Raw genomic sequence first — 17,129 nt, forward strand, 5'->3', positions numbered from 1 at the left:
ATCGAAATTACGTTACAGCAGATATTTTTGCTTATCATGGCTAGTTCAAAGTAACTGAGATGTTTTACATGTATCAACTTCGTTGAAATTTAGATCGAAGAGTTTAACCTAAGTGGTATGTTAAGAAAAGTTTTGAGTACGAGCTACCTATTATATTCCTTGGAATTTATGTACGCTCATTGGGATTTGTTAATTTTGGAAGTATCAGCGAGTTCAGGAACCATTCTCTAGCTGAAGGAATTCAGATTCTGATGATAATTCACGGGCTTATTCATTAATAAATAGTGATCTTTCTTGTTGTTGTTATGGTCTTCAGTCCAGATACTGGTTTGATGCAGCTCTCCATGCTACTCTATCCTGTGCAAGCTTCTTCATCTCCCAGTACGTACTGCAATCTACAACCTTCTGAATCTGCTTAGTGTATTCATCTCTTGGTCTCCCTCTAAGATTTTTACCCTGCACCCTGTCATCCAGTACTAAATTGGCGATCCCCTGATGCCTCAGAACATGTCCTACCAACCGATTCCTTCTTATAGTCAAGTTGTGGCAGAAGTTTCTCTTCTCCCCAATTCTATTCAATACCTCCTCATTAGTTATGTGATCTACCCATCTAATCTCCCTCATTGTTCTGTAGCACCACATTTCGAAAGCTTGTAATCTCTTCTTGTCCAAACTATTTATCGTCTATATTTCACTTATATACATGGCTACACTCCATACAAATACTTTCAGAAACGCCTTCTTGACACTTAAGTCTATATTCGGTGTTAACAAATTTCTCTTCCTCAGAAACGCCTTCCTTGCCATTGCCAGTCTACGTTTTATGTCCTCTCCACTTCGACCACCATCAGTTATTTTGTTCCTTCAGAATTTTAAAGAGAGTATTCTAGTCAACATTGTCAAAAGCTTTCTCTAAGTCTACAAATGCTAGAAACGTAGGTTTGCCTTTCCTTAATCTATATTATAAGTCGTAGGGTCAGTATTGTCTCACGTGTTCCAACATTTCTACGGAATCCAAACTGATCTTCTGCGAGGTCGGCTTCTACCAGTTTTTCCATTCGACTGTAAATAATTCGCGTTAATATTTTGTAGCTGTGACTTATTAATTTTCACGTCAGTTAACACTTGCTTTCTTTTAGGATTTCTTAGGGGATTAAATTCAAGCCCCTTTTTAATAGGATCTCTCTGAAGTGAAATTTACATCGTGAAACTTCTGGAAGTCAAGTAGGCCTGTGTGTAGATTGATGAACATTCTCCCAGTAATGCGAGAGCCCTTGGTACGTGATTCGACACAATCCCAAGACAGACAGGTGTCAGGTACGGAGGCGAACCTTTGATGGCCACTGCTAATTGGTCGGCGGGTCCGACTGCTGTGCAGAAGGCCTGCATTTGATTTCCGGTACTTGGAGGGAGTTTTCCCTGATGAGAAAACTCGAACGGGGTGCATTCAGCCTTGTGATATGAAGTGAGTGACAGCTTCATGAGCTTATAGGTGTCGGAAAGCCGTCAACAGAATGCGATGCCGTTTATCGGGAATCCATCACCGCACTACTCCAAATGGAGCCGCATGTTTTGTGCTGTTGACGGCAGCCCACACATGAACAGAAACAACGTTGACGTGTCGTCGCTATTCTCTAATCAATAGTGCTGGGTGACACAGATTCTTGCAGGGATTACAATACCTGTTCTCGGAAGGTAGGCGCATTTGTGAAGATGTTATGATGAGCTTGGCGCACGAAGCGGTGGTCCGTCCTTGTAGTGGCCGGGCGTGATCGGCTGGAACCTCGACGATAAGTGTGAGTACCCTCACGTTTCTATGAAGTTCAACATAGGACACTGTCATATCCGAATGCACCACAAATCGGGATATTGCGCATTCGTCCAGCTCACACGAGTAAGTGTCATCTCTGAGTCCTAATGTAAGGTTGAGCCAGATAGTAGTGGATTATGTCGTTAATTTCATTCTCTTGTTACGGTCAAGCATTAGCCGGCAGCTTAATCTGCCTGTAATTTTCTCATCCCACGGTCTGGCAACAGCAAGTCAGCACCGGGGAGGCAATGTCAGTGATGTACCTCCCTCCTGCGCTGACAAGGTAACGTCACCAAGGCGACGTTGACCAAGCCACGCCTCGGAACTTTCCATGCCACCCCCGTGGGTTTCTTGGCTTCTGACTAACCAGGGTGGAGGAAGCCGTGCAGCCATGCTGCATGTACGCTGCTGCCCATCGGCGAGAAGCTCTCTCTGCCATGCGCCTTGTAGCTCTGAACACCACCTGCCTCTCCCGGTGCTGCGGCGCCATGGACTTTGTGTCTGTAGCCACAACGCCATTTGGAGACTTGTCCGAAATGCAGACGCCACTGTTCATTAACTTCGCCCAGATTTGATGCAAACTATGCATCGCTTACCACTATGCTCTGGCTCACCCTCGCCTACCTAGACCAGACTCACGTTGCCCATTTGAATGCATCTTCTGCCAATAAATGGCCTCGTCACAAAAATTGTCCAAATGATTTATTTCTGCCCAGCGCCTTAGCCTCTCCGGCGATCCTGAACACTAAGCACTGATCACTCAGCGCCAGATGCTGTAAACATGAACAACGCTAATGCTTTCTGGAGACCTTCTACCTGTCAGCGAGAATGCTGATCATTTACATATCCGCCGACAGTATATACAGGGTTATTACAAATGATTGAAGCGATTTCACAGCTCTACAATAACTTCATTATTTGAGATATTTTCACAATGCTTTGCACACACATACAAAAACTCAGTTTTTTTAGGCATTCACAAATGTTCGATATGTGCCCCTTTAGTGATTCGGCAGACATGAAGCCGATAATCAAGTTCCTCCCACACTCGGCGCAGCATGTCCCCATCAATGAGTTGGAAAGCATCGTTGATGCGAGCTCGCAGTTCTGGCACGTTTCTTGGTAGAGGAGGTTTAAACACTGAATCTTTCACATAACCCCACAGAAAGAAATCGCATGGGGTTAAGTCGGGAGAGCGTGGAGGCCATGACATGAATTGCTGATCATGATCTCCACCACGACCGATCCATCGGTTTTCCAATCTCCTGTTTAAGAAATGCCGAACATCATAATGGAAGTGCGGTGGAGCACCATCCTGTTGAAAGATGAAGTCGGCGCTGTCGGTCTCCAGTTGTGGCATGAGCCAATTTTCCAGCATGTCCAGATACACGTGTCCTGTAACGTTTTTTTCGCAGAAGAAAAAGGGGCCGTAAACTTTAAATCGTGAGATTGCACAAAACACGTTAACTTTTGGTGAATTGCGAATTTGCTGCACGAATGCGTGAGGATTCTCTACCGGCCAGTTTCGCACACTGTGTCTGTTCACTTCAACATTAAGAAAAAATGTTGCTTCATCACTGAAAACAAGTTTCGCACTGAACGCATCCTCTTCCATGAGCTGTTGCAACCGCGCCGAATCGGGTGTCAGGGCTTGTAGCAATTGTAAACGGTAAGGCTTCTGCTTTAGCCTTTTCTGTAAGATTTTCCAAACCGTCGGCTGTGGTACGTTTAGCTCCCTGCTTGCTATATTCGTCGACTTCCGCGGGCTACGCGTGAAACTTGCCCGCACGCGTTCAACCGTTTCTTCGCTCACTGCAGGCCGACCCGTTGATTTCCCCTTACAGAGGCATCCAGAAGCTTTAAACTGCGCATACCATCGCCGAATGGAGTTAGCAGTTGGTGGATCTTTGTTGAACTTCGTCCTGAAGTGTCGTTGCACTGTTATGACTGACTGATGTGAGTGTATTTCAAGCACGACATACGCTTTCTCGGCTCCTGTCGCCATTTTGTCTGCTCTGGCGGCAGAAACCTGAAGTGCGGCTTCAGCCGAACAAAACTTTGTGAGTTTTTCTACGTATCTGTAGTGTGTCGTGACCATATGTCAATGAATGGAGCTACAGTGAATTTATGAAATCGCTTCAATCATTTGTAATAGCCCTGTACGTGTCTCAAGTTACATTGACATCTGGCCATGTCTTGTGGGTGCTTCAGTTTTTTGCCAGGCAGTGTATTTTCTTCCCAGAACAGACCACCAGTCGGCCACGGGGAAACTCCAGTGGAGGGCTCGACTCCTCAAAACCTTCAGACCTGGTGCTAGTAATGATATTCCTAATTAAGGGGAGCAGTATGTAACATAATTTGTCCCCCACGAGCCACACAATCACTGTGCCTGTGTGGATTCTTTCCTGCGGCCGGGAGTCCACGGGACTCACTGAAAACTCCGAGGGCGGACGAAGCGAACGTTTCAATATTGGTAACACATATTATGTTAATGTGGACAATAAAGCATGCAGATGAAGCATATTATTCTTGGGAATAATGGAACCATTACGAACTGTAGGGTAATACTTCGCCTTTGTCACATTCCCTTCAGCTGTTGGTATACAGGGTGAGCCACGTAAGACGTAACACCCATTTTATTTCGTGAACGGTTCCAAGTATCGAAAGAGGTTTCAGGCAAACTATAGTACGCTTAGGAGCGTGTACTTCGACTGTGTTAAAGAGCCGTAGCTCTTGCAGTGATCGAGATAGTGAAGCAAGTATGAGTTTTTAAAACAGAGTGATATACTTTTTTTTAACGGCAACGGAAAATACTTGAATAGACTACAGTGGTTTTTTTTTAGTCATAAGTCTTCTGACTGGTTTGATGCGGCCCGCCACGAATTCCTGTCCTGTGCCAACCTCTTCATCTCAGAGTAGCACTTGCAACCTACATCCTCAGTTAATGCTGGATGTATTCCAATCTCTGTCTTCCTCTACAGCTTTTGCCCTGTACGGCTCCCTCTAGTACCATGTAAGTCATTCCCTGATGGCTTAACAGATGTCATATCATCCTGTGCGTTCTACTTGTCAGTGGTTTCCACACACTCATTTCCTCTCCGATTGTGCGCATAACCTCCTCATTCCTTACTTTTCAACATTCGTCTGTAGCATCACATTTCAAATGCTTCGATTCTCTTCAGTTCCGTTTTCCCCACAGTCCATGTTTCACTACCACGCAATGCTGTGCTCCAAACATACATTCTCAGAAATTTCTTCCTCAAATTAAGGTCTATGTTTGAAACTGGTAGACTACTCTTAGCCAGGAACGCCCTTTTTACCAGTGCTAGACTGCTTTTCATGTCCTCCTTTCTCCATCCGTCATGGCTTATTTTGCTGCCTAGGTAGCAGAATTCCTTAATTTCATCCACTTCGTGACTATCAATCCTGACAGTAAGTTTCTCGCTGTTCTCATTTCTGCTACTTCTCATTACTTCCGTCTTTCTTCGATTCACCTTCAGTCCATATTCTGCACTCAATAGACTGTCCGTTCCACTCAGCAGATCATGTAATTCTTCTTCATTTTCGCTCAGGATAGCAATGTCGTCAGCGAATCGTATCTTTGATATTTTTTGACCTTGAATTTCAATTCCAATCCTCGATGTACAGATTGAACAGTAGGACTCAAAGACTAAATCCCTGTAATATAATGATTGCTAATGTTGAGGCTGAAACTCTTCGGAAAATAATCCGAGGAACATTCTAAAATTGTAAGTAAAGTCGGCCAGAACGGGCAACTGCATTGTTAACACGCTTACGCCAATCTACATCGTCGTACCAAGCTTTCCGACTGTTTACTTGTCTTCACTGGAGAGCTACCAGGGACTGTATCGTCTATCAGCAGGCCATTTCTCCTTCAACATTCCTTGCACGCAGATGTGAACACCAATGATGAGAAGTTTGACAAGCTACATTTATATAGCGAATGGAGGCACGAAACGAATTGCCAAGGAATGTGTGATCAGCCATAGGAGTGTCATTCGCATCTTGCCTCGACATGCATTCCATCCTTATCATCTGTCACTACATCAGGCAATCGAAAGACGTGATTTCTAAAGTCGTATAGAATTTTGTTGATTTGCTCTGCATCGTTTGGGAGACAACACTACGTTTATCCAGCGTGTGCTGTTTACCGACGAAAGCAAAGTATAAGAATCAAGATAAAGCAAATTTACGTAACATACACTATTGGGCAGCTGAATATCCACGCTGGCTTCCTCAGGTACTACATCAACGCCTGTGAAGCTTAAACCTATGTTGCGACATCATAGGAAATTTCATTGTGGGACCTTACTTCATCCCAGCGATGTTAAGTGGAACTAGGTATGCACACTTTCTTACGATCATGCTATCCGTTCTTTTATGAGAAGTACCAGTGGATAGGCAACAGTACACGTATGTAGTTCCAACAGGACGATTGCCCAGCTCACTCTCCTCGCGTTGCAACCTAATTACTGAATGTAAATGATGACTATAATTCTTATGGGAGCTGTACCGCATCACTGTATGAAATACAATATTTTAATTATGAACTTAAAACCAACGTTTTGACCATATTACGAAGGCCTTTCTCTGGGTAAGACATAAAACGGATTAAACGTTGGTTTTAAATTAATACTTAAAGTATTATATACAATGATGCGGTACAATACCGAGAAGAATTTAAATCATCATGACACCGGCCGTGGAAGCCTACGTAGATATGTCACTGAATGAAAAGTTTCCTGACCGTCGGATAGGACGGAATACTGTAGTACTATGGCTGGCCAAGTCTCTTGATTTGACTCCTCTTGATTTCTTTTTGTGGGGACTCGTGAAAAGTGCAGTCTATCATGAAACCCCCCAACTATGCCAGACGATATGCGCGGCCGAATAACAACAAAATATAACGACATATCATGCAATGTTCTTTCATCTTTTCACCTATCTCTCGAACAGGGATTATTAATTTGCCTCGCAATCGATAGTAAACAATCAGAGTGAAATGTTAAACTGTGTTTCGTTAAGAAAAGCATTTATTTGATTGGTGACATGTCGTCGGTAATTCTAAATAACGTGCTCGGTTTATTTAAAGTGTATTCCGTCCATTTACAATTACTAGTAGTATTTTTAGACACATCTGTGCGACAGCAGTTGGTTGACGTTAAGTATTATTCAGACGTTTCCAGTCAAAGACTAGTAGGGTAATTATTTTTCAAATATAAGAAAGTTAATACAGTAGTTTCCTTTTTTCCATGAATACGGCTTTTTATTATTATGAAGCGTGTATGACCGACGTTGCTGTTTCGGCTTTGAGAAGTAAACAGCAACAGGAAGTGTTTAAATAGAAGACTGCTTGACGAAACTGTAGTTGTCTCGACAAAAACTAGAAAGTGCACACAACTGAAATAGTTTTCATAAGCCCCATCTGATGCGACAGAGGATGACATATGCCGTGTTTCTGTACATAAAAATCATAGTGGACCCTGTATCTACGTCGCCTAGGAAATGAGGTTTTATCGTAGTAGAGCAGGCCTGTCTTGCTGCATATAACGACCGAGCGTCGCATGAGACCGCTGCTTGGTGCTTTTTACTCAGCAATAACTCTGAGTCTGGCGACATTGCTTTGCAATTTTGGTACATCTCTCTGGATTTTTTTACTAAGTGTTTAAATCTAAATATTAACAAGCATTATATCACAGTACTCGTCTTTCGAAGCGCTTTCGCGTGTCGTTAAAAACAGTATATTATTCTATCTAGAATAAACTTTCTTCATTATCTTGATCGGTAGGAGAGTTAAGATATTTCATCACGTACCAGAGTACATGGGCAACGGCCTTGCCGCAGTGGATACACTGGTTCCCGTGAGATCACCGAAGTTAAGCGCTGTCGGGCGTGGCCGGCACTTGGATGGGTGACCATCAAGGCCGCCGTGTGCTGTTGCAATTTTTCGGAGTGCACTCAGCCTCGTGATGCCAATTGAGGAGCTACTCGACCGAATAGTAACGGCTCCGGTCAAAGAAAACCATCATAACGACCGGAAGAGCGGTGTGCTGAGCACGCGCCCCTCCTATCCGCATCCTCAACTAAGGATGACGCAGCGGTCGGATGGTCCCGATGGGCCACTTGTGGCCTGAAGATGGAGTGCTTTGCCAGAGTACATGCCCCTTAGCAGTACTATCATTTGACGAAAACCTTGTTTCGATACCTGAAACCGTTCCCGAAATAAAAAGGGTATTACATCTTACGTGACTCATCCTGTGTAATTAGTCTTCCAATACAGTTGCTCGGTGCGGCAAAAGTCAGTGTGGATGGAAACGGAGCCTTTCTTGCCAGACAAAAGCGCGCCTACGTCTAGAGAGAGGTGTCCCCCACCCCTCCTCTGGTGGCGTCTTGCCGCATAGAAGGAACAAAACAGAGCCGCCCGCTCCACTTTTCCGATTTTGGCTCGCCGAGATCAAAGACGCGGGGTTCCGCATAACTTCCGCCGTTTAACAGCCCGCTGCCTGCGCGTTATTCGCCGTAATCGCCTTATATTTCACTCGGCAAATGAGCCTGAAGCTGCCGGCCTTTATCGGCCGCGCCCGCGGGATCGGAATCGGCTTTAGGGGGCAGCTTGCCGCTGTTGCTGCTGCTCGGTCTGGCCCCCGGCCCAGACGGAAACCGATATTTCACGAGGCATCGCGCATACCGCCCCGCCGAGGCGCGCACTGGCGCACTACAGTCGAGCGTCCAATAACGGCGGACAGCGCGCTGTTGGCATGCGGGACGGCCTACACCACAGGCGCTGGCTGTCGGGCCACCCAGGTACCCTGCCAGCGCGGGCAGCGAGTTGCTGTTGCCAACGGTAAACGGGAAAACGGATCGAAGGACAGCCGTAGAGAGCATACTGCACAAAATATTTGTAACGCCCCCTCTCAGCACGTCGCTGTTTAGATTTGTGATGAGGTGGATCTTTGTGGCTTATAAACTATGTGTGCTTTGGAAATCAGATCTGGGAGCTGGTGAGATCTGGAGAGATTCAATAAGAGTCTCTAACCATTCTTTCCTCTAACCTGTCGTCTTCTAAAGTTGTGTCCCCAGCGCAGAAGACAGCATGTTGGTCGTGGGATCTTCTTTCGCGGAGGCTGCTATGCTGTCATGTCGAACCTGTCATTGTGCTTTTTATGGGATGCCACTTGCCCAGGTTAGTCTCCGTATCTACAGAGGGCAAGATCTGTAGTACTGACAATGATGGTAGGCGACACTTCTCATTAATATACCCTGTTTGGTTATTATTTAAATATTCACTCATTTTACACTGTCTTTCACAACACTCGACATAGCTTTCTTAATTATACCGTAACTTTTCCATTCCACATGTCCGTCCCTCCAGAACGCCCGGAACAGAGTTACGTATCCGGTCCTACAGGATGCCTAAAACAGAGTGGCTAGAGCAGCCAAAGTACTTCGTCCCCCAAGCTCAAATGGCTCTGAGCACTATGGGACTCAACTGCTGAGGTCATTAGTCCCCTAGAACTTAGAACTAGGTAAACCTAACTAACCTACGGACATCACAAACATCCATGCCCGAGGCAGGATTCGAACCTGCGACCGTAGCGGTCTTGCGGTTCCAGACTGCAGCGCCTTTAACCGCACGGCCACGTCCCTCAGGCGCGGCAAAGCGTCCCGAAGGTGTCCGAAGCACTTCGGTTGTAATGTCGTTACTCTTATGTTTCTAAAAACTAGTGAAATTTAATAAACAAAACTGGGTTAAATACAATGAAAAGTATATAAATAACTAATAAGAGAAGTTAGGCGTTTTGGTGTCTAACATCGAATGTGCCGACCAATCAGAAGTAAGATCAGTACAATTGGCGGACTCTCCTAAGGGACTGTATAATATAATAAATAATGGAATAGATGAGAATAAAATGTTGAAATGCGTGGCTTTTTAAAATGAATTGAATTAATGATATTAATTTTTCGGCATGAATGACAAGCACAATAAGCTGAGCTACGCCTGGAAATAAGTTCGTATTATTTTAAAGGGCGAAGTAGTTTCTTTCTCCGCTGTAGATTAGTGCTTACCATTCTTTATAACACTACGTTTGGTCGCCGTGTTCACCTTTGAAGTCTTGACCGTGTTCCCATTAAGCTTATCGGATCTTCGTAATTTTCCAAAGTACACAGGTGGGCTTCAGTTCTTGTAATTATTGTACTATTTGAAATAACAACTCACACGACCTTTCTGTTAATAAAACAATAGTGTATTTTTCTAAACGGTGCACATATGAAATACATACTCCTCACTTATTCATAGCGACCCCAAAATGGCGGTCTACAATTACTCGCTAAAAATTGCGTGCTTCTCACTCGTTCACTAGCTGAGCGCGAATCCTTCCTTCCTCCTATTGGTACGAGAAAAAATCCTCTGTTTTTTAACAACTGAAAGTCAAAAAATACGTGACGGTAGGCATAGGCTCTATGATGGGCTACCGCTTCATCTTCTCTCTTTGCCTTTAAAGAAGACGAAAACATAAAGAAAATGCAAAAGGTTTATCACAACTGGTATATACTGTACCATCTGTCTGTGAAACCTCACTCCACTTTTATGCCATACGCTACTTCACGTGTATCAAGCTGCATTAAGGCGAGCTTCTAGCAAAATAAAATACTGGTGGTCACAGCCATGAATAACACAAGATGTCAAATAATTGTGAAACTTCATTTTAAATGATCGTCAGCTGTTTATTCTTGTGCCCAGTGCTACCGGTTTCGATCAATAGACCATTATTAAGCCGAAGCCTAACGGCCAGACAAAATCTTTAAAGCGTGCAGGCCACAATATGCTGTCAAAATAAAAATGATGGTGGTAAAAACGTAGAATTTTCTTACAAAGCGTAACCAGCTTGTCACTACAGCGTTTGAATGGAACAACGTCGATGCAGATAGATAAACATAACTTCTGTTATAATAAATACAATAGACATATAGGAGATGCACACAAGGCGATGATACGTAGGAACTGCAGAAAAAAACAGTTTTCAACAGCAGAGATCAAAGGTAAATGACTACGAATCTTGGAAAAAGATCAGAAGAGAGTGTCTGTAGCTGTAACATCGATAATGTATACACAGCACGGGTACATGTGATTTGGAGTAAATACGTTTAAAACGGTGTAAACACTGACGTGACTTAAAAAAAAATACTAAACGAACACTATCAAGAAACCGTAATAATGAAAACGCATACAGCGATGTGACATGAGTGGTGAAGGAAAACTTCACAGAACATGCAATGTCAAATTAATAGAAAGTAAATAAGAAAACATAATTAACCTCCTTTAATGTTATGTGTCTTACATAAGTGAATGTGAAGGAGCTAGAGATTTTTAATTGTATCAATCAAACAGGCATGTAAACACTGGGGTCTCAAAGAGTATCATCAAAACAAAACTACAACCATACATGCAATGAAGGGATTTTGTATCATATCGATCTTTTTAGAATGTAAGTAGTTAAGTAGCTACTCGAAATCGACGTTCACATTGTCTGAATAGGAACGTATGAAAAGATGCTATATATAAACAAATGTAAAAAGATATATATGTATGATTCAAAAGGTTCAAATGGCTCTGAGCACTATGGGACTTAACTTCTGAGGTCATCAGTCCCCTGAATCTTAGAACTACTTAAACCTAACTAACCTAAGGACATCACACACATCCATGCCCGAGGCAGGATTCGAACCTGCAACCCCAGCGGTCGCGCGGTTCCAGACTGTAGCGCCTAGAACCGCTTGGCCACTCCGGCCGGCTATATATGTATGATAAAACAGTGTATAATGACCTGTAAAGTCATGTCTCATAAATAAAACGAATATGAGGGGACACGAATTATATATAGAGGTTGCAGTATACATTGGTCAACCATTTACAGAAAAATTAAACACGGCATGAAATACACATAGAGGAGGGGTGGTAGAGCGGGCGAGCTGTGACTGAAATATTTCATGGTTAAGAATATATGTTATGAAAACATGGATGAGCTTATAAAGGAATATAAAATGTGTTAAAACATAAGAACAGCTTGTTGTGATCTTCAGTCCGAACGTCCAAGCCTCCTCATCTCCGAATAAGTACTGCAAACTACTTCCTCTGAGTTTATTTACTCTATTAAACTGTTGGTCTCCCTCTATGATTGTTATCCCTCCCCTCCACCCACACTTCTGTTCAGTTCCATTTGGGATCCCTTTATGTCTCAGAATGTGTCCTATCAACTGAGTCCTTCTTTTAGTCAAGCTGTGCCACTAATTTCTTGTCTCTCCAATTCTTTTCAGTACCTGGTCATTAGTTACGCGACCTGTCCATATAGCCTATCATCGGAATTCTTCTCTACCACCGCATTGCAAAACCTCCCATTTTATTTTTTTCGAAACTATTTATCGTCAATGTTTCACTTCCATGCACGGCTACACTGCGTGCAAATACTTTCAGAAAATACTTCCTGATACTTAACTCTATTGGGCTGATGCATACATTCGTAACGTTTTTGTTTTGCATATTGATATTCCGCTTTCTGTGGGTTTATTTAGCGATTGCCATTTTTTATTTCTAGTTAAGTGTTGCTATGTGAGTTTACATATTGTCGTTCTGCCATTTTCAGATAGTCAGAGGAACTGTGGACTCTAGAAAATGGAGTGCGAAGTGGAGAAATCGGAACATTTCGGACATATTCTTCTGTTTGTGTTCAGAAGAGGGGTGACTGTGCGGAGGCACCCAGAAAGATTTTTGTCGTGTATAGATAATGGCGTTGGACAGAGCACGTGCCGGTCGCGGTGGTCTAGAGGTTCTAGGCGCTCAGTCCGGAACCGCGGGAGTGCAACGGTCGCAGGTTCGAATCCTGCCTCGGGCATGGATGTGTGTGATGTCCTTAGGTTAGTTAGGTTTAAGTAGTTCTACGTTCTAGGGGACTGATGACCTCAGATGTTAAGTCCCATAGTGCTCAGAGCCATTTTTGACAGAGCACGTCTAGAAAATCCATTTTTCATTTTAAAGTGGATAGTTTTGACATTAGTGACTCTCCACGGTCAGGAAGACCTTCGGTGTTTGAGGTTCAAATGGCTCTGAGCACTATGGGACTTAACATCTATGGTCATCAGTCCCCTAGAACTTAGAACTACTTAAACCTAACTAACCTAAGGACAGCACACAACACCCAGTCATCACGAGGCAGAGAAAATCCCTGACTCCGTCGGTGTTTGAGGAAGATAGTTTAAATGTATTCATTCACGAAAGATCCAAGTCAGTATACTCGAGACTGGCAAGTGTGGTGAACTGTGGTCATTCCACAATTGTGGAACATTTGCATGCAATGGCGAAGGTTTAAAAATCGGGTATTGGGCACCGCATGCTCTTAGGCAAAATCACAAAAGTTAGCGAATGGCCTTACATGCATCTCTGCTTGCTCGTCATCAATTGGCTAGTGAACAACACGGCCATTCATGTCCTGTTCTGATACTGCCGACGAGACGTGTTGACTTTATGCTAACGTAAGGAAAAGAAAGGAATGGTTGAGCTCAAACAAAGCAGCAACTCTCCGTACAAAGACCTCTGTGCATCCACAAAGCATAATGTCACAGCAACAGTGTGGTGTGCTACGAATTGCTTCCACGATGTGCAACCAGCACTGCAGACATTTATTGTCGACAACTGAGACATCTTGAGAAGCAGTCCAGGAACAACGACCAGAAATACTGCGTGAAGTGATTCTCGTCCACGGTATCGCCCTGCCGTATTCTGCTAGAGTGACAAAATGCATTATAGGTGAGATGGATTGGGAATTTATTCCCAACAGACCTTACTCGCCTGAGCTTGCACCCTCAGATTTCACTTTATTCGCTCTATATTGAACAGCTTGCGAGGAATTTCGTTTCTGGATGATAATGCGCTCCGAACATGTCTCATTGAGTTCATCGCCGGGAGACGACGCATTTCTACATAGTCGAGGGATCGAAAAGTTTCCTAACTTTTCAGACGTAAACAGTGAAGAAAAATATATTATTTATGACTCAATTTGTTATGTCTCATCGTCAAATATGTGATGTCTAGGAATCCTAAGTGCTCGGTTCGCTAGATAATTGATCGATGGTGGTATAAATGAGTTTTATTACAATAAGAATAGATGCAATACCTAACCTTCGCATTTACACAGATGTATTGCAAGCATAGGGCGACATACGAAATAGTGAATCTTCTTCAGTATAGAAAATTCCAAGTCTGTGCTACATAGAGATTACTAGCGAAGTGAATAGAGTTAACGCTGCTATACAACTGCCTATTCTTGAAGCTGTTACTGAAATGGGCCGCACCATTCGGTGTTAAGTCCCATAGTGCTCAGAGCCATTTTTTTTTCAACTCAATAAATTCGATGTTAAAAAATTGCTCTTCTTTAGAAACGCTTTCTTTGCTACGTCTGTCTACGTTTCATATCTTCTTCCTGCACTTCTATTCCTACTTCAAATATTTCTTTTGTTTTCTTTACTACTTGCTCAATGCACAGACATCGGGGATAGACTACAACTATGTCTCACTCCCTTCTCAACCACTATTTCACAATGATGTCCCTCGACTTCTATACAGTAACTGCCGTCTGCGTTTTGTAGAAGTTATAAATATCCTCTCGCTTCTGTATTTTACCCCAGATACCTTCAGAATTTCAGAGTATTCCAGTCAACATTGTCAAAAGCTTAGAAATGCTATAAAAGTAGTTTTGCCTCTCCTTAATCTATCTTATGAGATAAGTCATAGGGTCAATATTGCCTCGCTTGTTCCTTCATTTGTCTGGAATCCAAACTGAGCTTCTGCGAGCTCGGTTTCTACCAGTTTTTACAAACTTTTGTAAGGAATTGGTATTGCTATTTTGCAACCATGACATTTTAAATTGTTTTTTTTTTTCTTTATTAAGTTTCGATTCCCCCCCCCCCCCCCCCAAAGGGGCGGCCTGGTAGCAGCTTTTAAAACAGAAGAAGATAATAAACAAGAAAAGCAAGCGATAAAAACAGTGACTTAAATTGTAAAATGGCGGAAAATTTTGGAAGGTAAAACATAAAACAAAGGGTTGACGATGCTAATAAAATACAAGGAAGCAGAAAGGGAAAATAATTGACAGACAATTAAAAATAACACGGCGACAGCTTGGTTCTGTTCGTAAGAGATATAAAAATCACACCCAGCGACAGTACGATTTCTGTTTGCGACACTTTGGAAAAGACGCACAACACTTAACACTTACTTAAAACACTGCACTAAAATGTTGGCACGAAGATGACACACCACAGCCAAGGGCAGATAGGAGCGGGGGGGGGGGGGGGGCTTGGACATTAGGGAAAAAAAGGGGGCAAGGAGAGGAAAAACGAGGTGTGGGGGGGGGGGGGGGAGGAGCCGACAGAGGGAGAGGACTCATGGTGGGGGGGGGGGGCACGGCAGACGTGAGAGAGAGTCGTCGGGAAAGGCAGAGGAGGGGAATGCAAAAGGACTCAGGGCAGAGAAGGGAGGCAGAGAGAGGGTAGGTGCGGAGAAAACAGGATGGTTGGGGGGGAGGGGGAGAGGGAGCGTGGAAAAACGACAGAGGAAGGTAGGGGGAGGAGAGGATCAGAGTTGATAGGAGGGATAAATGGAGGGAGAGAGGGCATTATCAGGGACGGGGAGTCGACGGAAGCCACCTTGGGAATGGAGATAAAGGGTGTAGATGTGGAGGGTAGGGGGGATACAGTGGGGATGGCGTGGCAGAGGGCGGAGGTTGGATAGGAGAGGCACAACCAGGGGATATGAGGGGCATCAAGGTGACGGGAGGTGTAGAGTACGCCAATATGTCTGAGGAAAAGGAGCAGATGGGTGAAAGGAAGCAGGTCATAGAGGATCTGCATGTGGGGTGGCAGGTGTATTCAAACTAATAGTTCAGTAATATTTACATCTCTCAGCACCCACATTCTTTGGAATAGCCTCTCAGCACACACCATGCTAATACCGCGCTGATATACCTTAATGGCCTCAATTTGGTTGGAAAGAGGATCCTTAGGTTTCCTCAGATAGACCACATCCACCTAAAAATTACTCACTAATGAGTAGAGCTCATAGTGCTACCTATGTACCGTTCACAGTTCATTGTGTCATGAAAAAAAAAAATGTGATAAAGATTCGCCTATGTGACACTGCAAACCATAGCGCTACCAAACCGCACAAATACTGAGTAATGCTAAAATTAAAAATTATTTCGACGGTCGAAACACAGACCGTTGTTTTTTAATCGTCGTCGGAATAATTTTTAATTTTTGATAGCGATATCTCGATTTCGCCTGTTTCCCCACAGGCGGCGTAGTATGTTTACTTGCTCTAGAGGGCAGTTATTGCACCTTCTCGCGCACGGGTTGTGGGCCTACTGCGGCCTATATAGGGGCCGCCGCTTGCGCTGAGAAGTCAGTTCCGGCGAGATCGTATACCAGCACTCTCGCCTGAAGATGGTGGCCAGTTGGACCGCTGAAATATTGTGACAAGATGACGTTATGATCCGGCTGCAAACCCTAGAAGTATATTATCAATTATTACGCCAGAAAAGCCTTCGTAATCACATTCTGCTGTTTCTCTACTGACAACACAGTACTCTCCGCCAGATTTCATGCGATTGTTTATATCCACCCTCCACAACGCTGGACAGTCCCTGTCGGTGAGTGCCTGCAAACCACCTAGTCTTGATTTCTCTGAGGTTGTTCCATCGAATTTCCACCTCACAACCACATCAGCAATAGTGCAGCATCTTTAGAATGATTGAGTTATTCAGGTAGCATCCAACGACTAAAAATTATTCCATTTCATCTTGGCATGATTGCACAGCATCCTTCTATTGCAGTTATTTAAAAAAGAGTCGTAGGTTGCACAATGTTCTTTATTATCTTAACAGTTAATAATGATCATTCTACAAATTGCGACTGTTTTTAGATAGTGTCCGGTCTACCTTCGGTGTCACTGAACGCAATCACCGACCCATTCTGCTGACACCTAGAGGCATTCATACTTTGTCATGACTGTTCACTGTGCATGACACGACATCATAATTAAGGAAAACATTGATTCCGTCGGTCACATGAGATGGCATCCGACTTGGAACTTTACTGTGATATGTTACTGCAGTGGAGAAAGGTGGATTTGCTGTTGACTGTTGCTTCTTGCAGTGTAATGATTGGTAGTCATGCAAACGAGGTGTGGACTCTCGTTCTGCTCCTGTTGGATGCAGTTACTCCCCTGCAACGCTTGCACCTTGTG

General features: G+C 43.7%; 1 pseudogene; it reads left to right on the forward strand.

Annotated features, from left to right (window-relative positions):
• The first annotated feature begins 7,656 nt into the window (after positions 1-7,656).
• Positions 7,657-7,774, forward strand: LOC124621038 (annotated as a pseudogene).
• Positions 7,775-17,129: the final 9,355 nt, after the last annotated feature.

The sequence above is a fragment of the Schistocerca americana genome, chromosome 6 (assembly GCF_021461395.2).
Source record: "Schistocerca americana isolate TAMUIC-IGC-003095 chromosome 6, iqSchAmer2.1, whole genome shotgun sequence".
In the NCBI taxonomy this organism is placed as follows: Eukaryota; Metazoa; Arthropoda; class Insecta; order Orthoptera; family Acrididae; genus Schistocerca; species Schistocerca americana.